Here is a 10,139-nt window from a genome sequence, read left to right as displayed (position 1 = left end):
GTGAATAGGTGTGTCATGCCTTCTCAAAATATAGTTGGACACAAGCCTGCAGACAGTAATACCATTTTCCCGTGAAACAAGGGCCAAGTGATAAAAAAGAAGATGAAAAATAAAAGGTGAACCCCCTTTAACTTGACAACTATTCACTTAATTAGATACCTAACCTGAGCCTTGTATCTATTGATCACCTGAACTAACTCACTTATGTGTATATTGAGCACAACTCGCGTACCTGGCACAAATCATGAGCCTTGTATCTATTGATCATCTGAATTAACTCACTTACGTGTCTATCGAGCACAATCGCGTACCTGGCACAACTCATTAGCACATGAGTGAGTTTTAAAGCTATTGACATGGAATTTATAATTTAACAGTAAAAAATCTACTTTATCCTGTCCCCCTTCTTTATTTTAGTAATAATCCCAAAACAAGAAAAGTCTTAATTCTCTTTTCTTCTCCGACGCATTTCTCTCTTCCATTGCTCGGAAATAAAACTGACTCCCAATCAAGCTCCTATCTTTCTTCATGAAGGAGTAAACTCTGCCATTCCTACCAAACGAAACGAGCTCCAAGTGAAGGAGGGATCAGGCAAAATGTGTTTATGTTTCCATAACGTGGAGTTTGATAAGGGAATCTCCATAGCTTATTTGCAGGACGTTCTTGCTATGTAATTAGATGGTGAAATGCTCATTTTGGTGGTTCAACCTCCAATTGTTGCTACAGCTGGGGCTGTCTGGCTGATGTATTTTGTTTAGTTTGTATGTAACTTGTGTACTTTTTTGGGTAAGAGATGTTAAGCTTACTGAAAATGGAAGCTCGTGTATTTGCAGTTTTGCTCCTTTTTGTGCTAATGTTGTACTGTGGTACCAAAATTTAATCCATGTGCAGACTCTGTATTGTTGAAGTTGCATCATTCCCCCTATGTTGGTTGATCTTTTTCTGCTGAATATTACTTAGCTAAATCAGCTCTTGGTGTCACTAGTTTCTGTTGAATATTACACAACCTCAAGAGCTTCTACTGCCTTTAGTTTCCCACAATGTCACGTTGACAAATGAAATGGGATATAAAATCCAACCACAATGAGACAATCACAAATATCGTTAGATAGATAGTTCTATAGGTATCACAAGTTGCTGTTGAAAATTTATTGCTAGTATGATTTGAAGTTCATAAGATTTAGGTATGATTAATATCCAAGTGTTATATTATTATGTTTTTTTTTTTTTTTTTTTTAGATTATTGCAAGTCAGAGTTGTTCGGTAAGAGTATTCTGAGTGATAACTCTTCATAGTAGATTTTCAGATATAGCATGTTTGCAGCTCATTTTCTTGGGGAAAAGGACATAAATGGTCCCTTAACTATGAGGATAGGTTCAAAATAGTCCCTTAGCTATGCACTTAACAGTTTTAGTCCTTTAAGTTTTCAACAAGAATGGTCCCTTAATTATGAGGGTTGGTTAAAAATAGTCCCTTAAATATGCACTTAACAGTTTTAGTCTTTTAAGTTCGCCAAAAGTTAATACTTTTAGTCTGTGGCAAAAGATCCATTGAACTCTATTTGTTAGATTTGACGAGATCTATGGAAAAAAAATAAGCTAAAACTCACATTTAGAGGTACACATTACTAAAAAAAGGTCAAATACCTCGGGACAAAACCGACGGATGCCTGTTGGTTATAGGAAAAAACCAACAGACTTGATAATGTCTGAAAATAGTGTCTCGAAACACAAAAATCGATGGAGTCTGTCGGTTAAAACCAAGGGGCTCCATCGATTAAGTAAAATACACCCCGACTTTAAAAATAAATTAGAAATAGCAGAAACTATAAAAAATTTCACTAGTAAAAACAAGCGAAAAACCGATGGATAAAATCGAGGGACATTATCATAAAGGCAATGATTTTTACAAAAAATGTGCGGAAACTGTTTTTTTGAAAAAAAAAAAAAAAAAAAAAAAGTCACTACAATGAAAGTATATATTTTATACCGGGTTTTCAATAAAAATTGAGTCTCCTGTATTTCCGTAGCATTTGGAGACTTTAGGAGTGTTCTTCAATTTACTGCACACATTCAAATAATGTAGTTCTTGAAGCATGTGAAATGATTGTTATGTCTCTGCCCCAGAGATCTCCAATTCGAACTTTAAAATGAGAATTTCATGGTAAATAGTTCATCCGTTCACTTTTACTTGTCTCCTTTGGACTTTTTACGCTGCTTAAGAAATAATAAATAGAGTCCATAATTTACCAATGTACCATATTAATTGATGCATATTTTTATTGGATTTGAAAAATGATTTGAAGTGAGTAATTAATACTATGGGTAAGACAAGAGGGGGTTGCTCAAATGGTAAAGTATGCTTCTTCACTTTCAATTCAAGCCGCTATTCGAAATACCAAGGGAGCAAAGGAGGGAGCTCCTGGGGGGAGAGGTAGAAAAGAAAAGAAAAAAAAATACTATGGGTAAAACAGGAAAAAATAAACTGTCTTCTCTTAAAATGCTAAAAGTGAAAAGTAAAAGTGAAAATCTATTTTTAGAATACTGGACAAGTAAAAGTGAATGGAAGGAGTAGCATTTTACCCCATTAATGACTCTACTTGTTTTGAATTCGAATTAATTGTCTGAATATATGGGCGTGATCTCTTAAATTTCCCCTGTATTTTCATTTCAATACTTGAATTATGGGTTTTACCTGTGTACGGCATTTCTGCTAGTACTTTTTCAAAAGAAAATAAACTTAAAGGATCAGATTTGTTTATGATAATATAATAGTGATTAAAAAAAAAAAATTGGACTTAAAGTCATGCCCTGCTCGGCATACACGGCAGATTTGTTCGATCCGACATGGTTAGTGAACAATTTGAAGATAGACAGAATGAAGATCGTACTTAAATTTGAGATATTGATGGGAACAAAACAACAATGTGATCATACTTTTACGTACTGCACAAAATGGCGGAACAGATTCTTTTGTCAATTTGATCTTTTGAACAAAAACGTAAAACAAATGGTGGAGCTTTTTCTTTGCTCATTTTCAGGGTAAATTTCAAAACAAATCGAAGACACAAATAAACATCAAACTAAAAGGAAATGAAGAATAACCAATTGTGGAGCTTGTTCTTTGCTCATTTAAACCTTTTAAAGCGCGATATTCAAATTTTGATCAATTTTGGCAATTAAGTAGAGATCTTTCTCTTTCGCTGCACTTAATCCATTTTTCTCACTCATATCCAAATCCTTTGGACTAGAACCATTTAGAATCCCCCAGTTAAAATGGTAGAGGAGTCGAGCTAGAGGCTGTTCAACATTAGCTAAATCAAACTGCATTCCTAGACAAATCCTTTTTCCTGCACCAAACGGAAGATATTTATAGTTATTTCCCAAATAATCTATAGGAGAATTTTCAAATCCCTCTGGTATAAAACTCTCAGGTTAGTCCCAAATTTCTGGATCTCTTTCCATTGCCCGTGTATTGAATAGTACTGTGGCCTTATGTCACATCCCGTGTTTTCGTGTCTTAGAAAACGTTCGAGTTAGAAGATGTAAGCAGCGGAAAACCTTTCTATCTCCAAGCTTATAGGTGGTTAGAATAATAGTATGGATGTACTGTAAGGATTTGAAGTTAAACGAATTGAAGAAAAATAAGTTTCATCAAGGTTCAATATTTATTTGAATAAAATACGGTCCAAGCTATAATACCCTGTATTTTTGAACTAGGAAATCGAACCGGCCAACATTATTAAATTTACCCGAGCTCGGAGAATTTTGGTGTAAATGAAGATTGGTGTATAAAAAGATGAAGTCCCGAAATAATTTATGACTTAAAAGTGGGACGATGGTAGTTGAATATTTGGTTTGTGCATAAAGAGGCTATGGACTAGCGTTATACCACATGATTATGATAAAGGGTATATGAGATGTGTTAACAATGATTTTTATTTAAGTGAGTTGTGATCAAAAAATTAATTATGTGGGTAATTTGTTAAATTTTTGGATTTAGTGGGAGACTAAAAGGGGTTAGCTAATAAATTAAATGGATAAGTGGGAAAGGACCCTTTCCACGTGGGAGCCATTCAATAAAGGTAGAAATGACTCATTGTTCATATACATATTTGGTGGCAATCTTAAAATAGTTTTACAATTTATAATTATTAAGGGTGGGCCCCACATTCCGATAAATAGAGGAAAGATAGTTCGTTGAGTTTTCAACTTGCAAAGTTAATTCCCTTATGCTAGCAGCAAGCATGTTCAACGTAATAGCAATACAATTACTTTTAAACTTATACCTTTACTTCATCAATTCTCGTTGAAGATGAATAAATGTACAACAACTCTTTTAAGGTAGCTCATCTTGAATTTAAGCTATTCATCAAATGGAGTGGAGGCAACAATGAAAACAATATGCATCAACGTGTTGTGTTTATTCCCAAGTTGTCGTAGCCGCTTGTTTCTTAGAAGCTTGAGGAAGAGCGGACAAATTCCATCTCGTTTACGGTTAGCGTGAGAATTGGACGGACTGGTTTCGTGGTAGCTATTTAAAAGGAAGTATATAAGGTATGTAAGGCAAATCTTTCTTCCTTTAGCACAATTCTTGTTGCTATTCATTTTATATGTGCTCCATATGATTCCATTCTTAGACGAGTAAGGTATAAATGTTTCTTGTGATGGCTTATTGATATTGTACTCCTATTCTGTTCGGGGAACACCCATAAGGTGCCAAGTTGAGTTGTGTATATGGTTTTACCTAATGATTTCGAGGAAATGAGTTTTATACTAAATGGAACATAAAGTTTGATTTTCAAAACCACTTCGAAGGATGTGAGATTTTACTACTTCATTTCATTTACGATTTATTTTACATTCCATAGTATCATCCCTTTGTATTGATATGATCATTTATTCTTTAGGTAGGGCAATAAGATGAAATTGAGTAGAATATAAGTAGTAAGAATTTCATAACAATTCTACCCTCAAACCTGGAAGTATGTCCTCCTAAGTCTAGCGAAACACAAATTTGATAACTTCTTATGAAAGACTAAGGCTAATAACTGGATTGTGATGAATTGATTAGTGACTTATGATATGAATTAAAATTGATAATTGTGGATTGAGTTTGTGTTGATATAATGGTGATAGGAAGCGGTTGCTTCCGGCGGGCTATCATTATTATCAAGTTGCCGTCCGCGGACTATTGTGATACCCCGGAAGCGGTACTGGCTGTCCGAAGGACCATTCGTTAACATGTCGGAAGCGGCATGTGTTGGATAACATTATTTACTTAAAGATTGTTTTGAGACTTCGTGTGCACATTTGCTTTTCCGAAGGGCGCAGTGTATTGAGTTAGATTGTGATTTCTTCTCTCCTAAGTCAAATTATGATTATGATTACCACCTTACATACTCAAGTACATTGTCCGTACCGACGTCCTTGCTCGGGGACGCTACGTTCATGCCCGGGCACCCCGCATTGTTTGTCGTTAAGTGTATAGCTAGGATGCTTGAACGTCACTCGGGATTGGCAAGTTCCACCTCATTCGGAGCCGTGGCCGAGTCATGTATAGATATCATGATTATGGGTATATCGGGGCCCGTCCCCGACTCATAATGTTCAGTTTACTTCTTAGAGACTTGCGCACGTTGTCTGTGGTATGTTTGTCGAGACGTCGACAAAATGATGTCAGTTGAGTCATTTATGGATTTTAAAAGAGTAAGTATTTTAGATGATTTCAATTGGGTTTGAATTTATTTGATTGAAAGTTTTTATAATCATTATAAAGATAATTATTTCTATTTGACAAAGTTTTATGTTCTTAAAAGTTTTTTAAATGGCAGGTTTTGATAGAGTGAATGTCTAAGGGTTCGTCTCGACTACTTGGTAGTCGGTGAAATCGTCATGCCCTACCATTGTTAGGATGTGACACCTTAGCAGGTATTGTGTATCCATTAACAATTGTTTCTTCCCTACATTCTCTGTGCACTATACTTGGAGCGTGTAGCCTTAGTGTTTCTTTAATCACTAACTTTAGATAGGGAAATTATCAAGATCTTCTTCATCAAAATCCGTTTTCTCTTTAAAAGCTTGTCTCACTTCGCTTTGTGCCTTAGCCATAATATTTGGGTGTTTCATCAGTTCTGACAACGCCAAATAATAGTTGTAGATGAAGTTTCCATCCCAGCAATAAACATGTCCTGCATATATAATATTTGGGTTATTAGGACCATATATACAATATTAAAACTAGTTATAAGGAAGAACTATTAGTAAGGTGATTATGGATAGACCAACATATAAATTTTTAGTTAGTCCTCACTGTGCTCATTTATGGAGTATTAAACAAAAGTTAAGAGAAAATGGAAATCCAAGAGAAGCAAAGATTAAGAGATGGGGGAAAATTACTTACCAAAATCGCAGCTTTTCTGTTGTCATTGGTGATTGGGAATTGAAGTTGGTCATTCTCCTTAATTCTTACGAAAACATAAACCAAATCTTTACCTCCATACGCACCATTTCCCTGATCTCGGCTGCTCGATTCTTAATATGCTCATTAACGATTCTCTCCAAAACTGAATCAACATTTTGATGCTTCTTTACCAATTTAGACTTTGCCCCGCTCATCTTGTGAAGCAACTTCCACGAGCGGAATAAATCACCCACATCAAATCCTCCTACTTAAAAACAGCGCGTCTTCCATTAAATTTATCAACTTGTCTCGATCTCTGCACAATTTTCCAAATACTAATCGACATGTCACAAAGCTCGTAAACCAAATAATTTTTTCCGTCATGTTCACTTCACATGTACCCTGTAACACCTCGTACCTTTAAACTAGGCCACGTTCATGATTGTAACTTAGAAACTAAGATGGAAATGTTGGGATTCGAAATTTGCTCCGTCACGGTAAAAGTACGTGTTACGACATTTTGTACGTGGGCGTACATCTTTAGAAAATAACAAAAGTCACTGGAAATTGGAGATGATGTACGGGCCGTACTTCTGGCCCGTACAATAATGTATGGGAGGTACCACGTAAGTCGTACTTCCCCCGTCAAATGCCGATGTTCACTTTCAATTGAACTCAAGCACGCCGTAAAAGTATGGGTCACGCGGTGGCCATACTACCCGCCCCGCCGTAAACTATAAATACGTGGGATCAGTTTTATTTCCCACTTTTTACATTCTTCAAGCCCTAGGACGAAGTCTTCTCCTCCTTCCATTGAAACACATCAAGGTAAGCCTGTTCTATGCATTCCAAGTCAATTCTAATATGTACCCATGATTCCTAAACAAGAATTCATCATTCTTAACCTAGGGTTTTCAAGAAAACCCATTTAAGGAATTCAAGGTAAAGGCTTTGGGATTCTTCTTCAAAGTTCAGACCTTTATTACGAGTTTAGAGTATTACCAAGTATGTAGGGTTTCTATCTACGTGTGAAAACATCTTTGTCCTTCCCCACGACACGTTCCTCCATGATTATAAAGAGTTCACCAAAACTAAGGTTTTAGCCATGTTCATGATAACCCTAAGTTCATGTACCATGATGTACCATCTTCTTATGATTACTTCGTTATTGTGTTCTTAATATTCCCTTTTGGTTATTGAGAATCTGTTCGTAATTCATGAAAACCCATACTTTGCATTCCATGAGTACTTACAAGATATGAACTATTATGCTTATTTTCATGAAAATCCTATATGTCTCCATGTTTTCGTACAAGTTATATTATATATTATCTTCATGTTGTAATACAAGCAATAATTATGTTTACAAGCAAGTTATATAATTCATGGGCTACTAAGCCAGCTATATCCATGTTAATGTTTTCGGAGTTGCACAGATTACCGAGAAGGCTTAGATAGCTTGAAACTAAGTATGCCAGCATAAGATAAGGATCGCTCCGTTCAGTTAGGACGATACCTTCATGTTTACCCATTGTGGTTATTGGATCCATTCATGTTCATGTTTATGTCTTGTACCCGGCAAGGTACAGGATGGCTTAGCTGGTCGGGCAGAGATCAGACGTCACGCTCTTATGTGGTGGTTACATGTCGGCTATACTAATGCTCTCCCACGCGTATATCTGTACAGACTTAAAATATTTTACTCATTGTTGTAGGCTATGCGTCCACCAAACACAATATGCAGGGACCTGGTTGTTTACCAGTTCCCTTTCGCAATGCAGTAAGTACAAAAAGCGAGATTTTAGTGTGTAAAACTTCTTGCTCAAGGGATTAAAAACCACGACCTACCCCAGTAGGATTTCACTTCACTAACTGAGCAACCTCAGATTGCAACCTATTGTAAGCTAGGAACTAACTCTCATAATCCCTAAACCCTTACAATAGTAGCAATCTAGGAACCAACTCTCATAGTCCCTCAACCTTTGCAATACTCCGATTGCAAATACCTCCACTTGAGTAACTCTAGCCAAGAAAACTAAGGTCGACTACCTCTTAGCCGGAACCAGCTAGTACACCTTAGACTTACACTAGCCAAGGGTACCACTTAATAGATTGAAAAGTAAACTGCCTAAAAATTACTAAGAATTTGAAATACCTACAACAACTTCTTATAAGAGAATAGTAGATTTACAAGTAAAAGCACATGAAACAAAGCTTAAAACAAATGAGGAGACTAAAGCATCTTCAGTGTTGGAATCAGGTCCTTCAGTTTGTGATTGGCTTTGTTGAACACTTGGAGAGTCTTGCTACCGCACCGCACCTTTTGGGTGATTTTTAGGTTTTCCAAGTGATACACAATATGTTGCAACAAAGTTGTATATATAGTAGGAATCATGTGATGGATGGACAGAGACCACTCATTCAATAGTTTGACCTCAAAGCATGGGCCACCCACCGCTTTACTTGTGTGCGTATAGTTTCGGTTTACAATCCCTCGCCGACGCGTGCATGGTACACAGAGAGCAGATCACAGACCATGTCTCTATCTGGTTCTGAATCAGTTTGCCAATCATCAAAACAAAAAACACTTGGATTTATCACTCATGATATATATACATATTCATGTCAGATGATATTCATGTTCATGTTCAGTTTCAGTTCTATTATTTCATGTGCCATGTTTTACTTCATTCGGTTGCTTTACATACCAGTACAATTCAAGTGTACTGACGTCCCCTTTATTTGCTTAGAGGCCTATATTTCACGATGCAGATTTACTGGACGACGGATTAGCTCGTTAGGACTCTACACGTATCAGCTATTGGTGAACCCCATCTCATTAGGGGTTTTATTTTATTTGTGCTATTTCAAATAGGCAAAGAAAGGTATGCCGCAGGCCTTATTCCAAGAATCAGCTTTTAGAAAGGGTGACTCATGTCGTAGGTTTCATAGACTAGTCAGTCATGTTATGTCAGATATTCAGAGTCGTATAGCCATCTTTGGCTCAGTATTTATGACAATCCGTATTCACGTTTTAATCAAGTAATTTATTTACTATTATGACGCTTTATTCAGGCTCATCATGTTTAAGTTATATTCCGCTCATGTTTATGCCCCATGTTGATTCAGCAAGCCATGTGATTCGCTCGGTCACATGCAGTAAGGCACCGAGTTTCGTGTTACGCCCAGGCCATAGTTCGGGGCATGACATACCCCCAACGGAATCAATCGATGAAAGCACACTCGAAAGCTCAGCTTTTCTAACCAAGCTAAATGACTTGAACATCTTTGCACTTAGAAGTTCCATAATGGAAATTTTGCGCATTTGTTTCCAGTAGTCACCATATTCCGCGAACGCAATGTCTTTGTTATTGTACATCACAATATCCCTGGATGTGAACTGTGGCCTACTAGCAAAGGCGAGATCATGAGTTTTAAAAACTTCTTTTGACATAGAAGGTTATGTTATGATTACTGTAGGAACTTCACCAAGTTCCATGTACATGAAAGGGCCATACTTTCGAGCTAGGTCTCTAAAAATACATGTGAATTTGCTCCACTAATCAAGTGCTGCAAACTCCCAAGGAGTGGGAGTCTCCATAGATCTGGAGGCAACTTTTGCTTTTGGCTTCTCCATTTTCGAACTATAATAAAAAGGGAGGAGCAGAAGAGGAGGAATGAAACTAAGTTGAGCTCCATTAATTGATAAGCAGCAACCATGAAGGAAATTAGAATGG

The 10,139-nt window shown here is 36.7% G+C and overlaps 1 pseudogene; it reads right to left on the bottom strand.

Moving 5' to 3' along the window:
• Window positions 1-3,024: 3,024 nt before the first annotated feature.
• LOC132054506 (premnaspirodiene oxygenase-like) lies at window positions 3,025-10,139 on the bottom strand (annotated as a pseudogene).

Source organism: Lycium ferocissimum, chromosome 4 (genome assembly GCF_029784015.1).
Source record: "Lycium ferocissimum isolate CSIRO_LF1 chromosome 4, AGI_CSIRO_Lferr_CH_V1, whole genome shotgun sequence".
NCBI lineage: Eukaryota > Viridiplantae > Streptophyta > Magnoliopsida > Solanales > Solanaceae > Lycium > Lycium ferocissimum.
The sequence above is the reverse complement of the archived record's forward strand: the minus strand, read 5'-3'. Positions and strand labels throughout refer to the sequence as shown.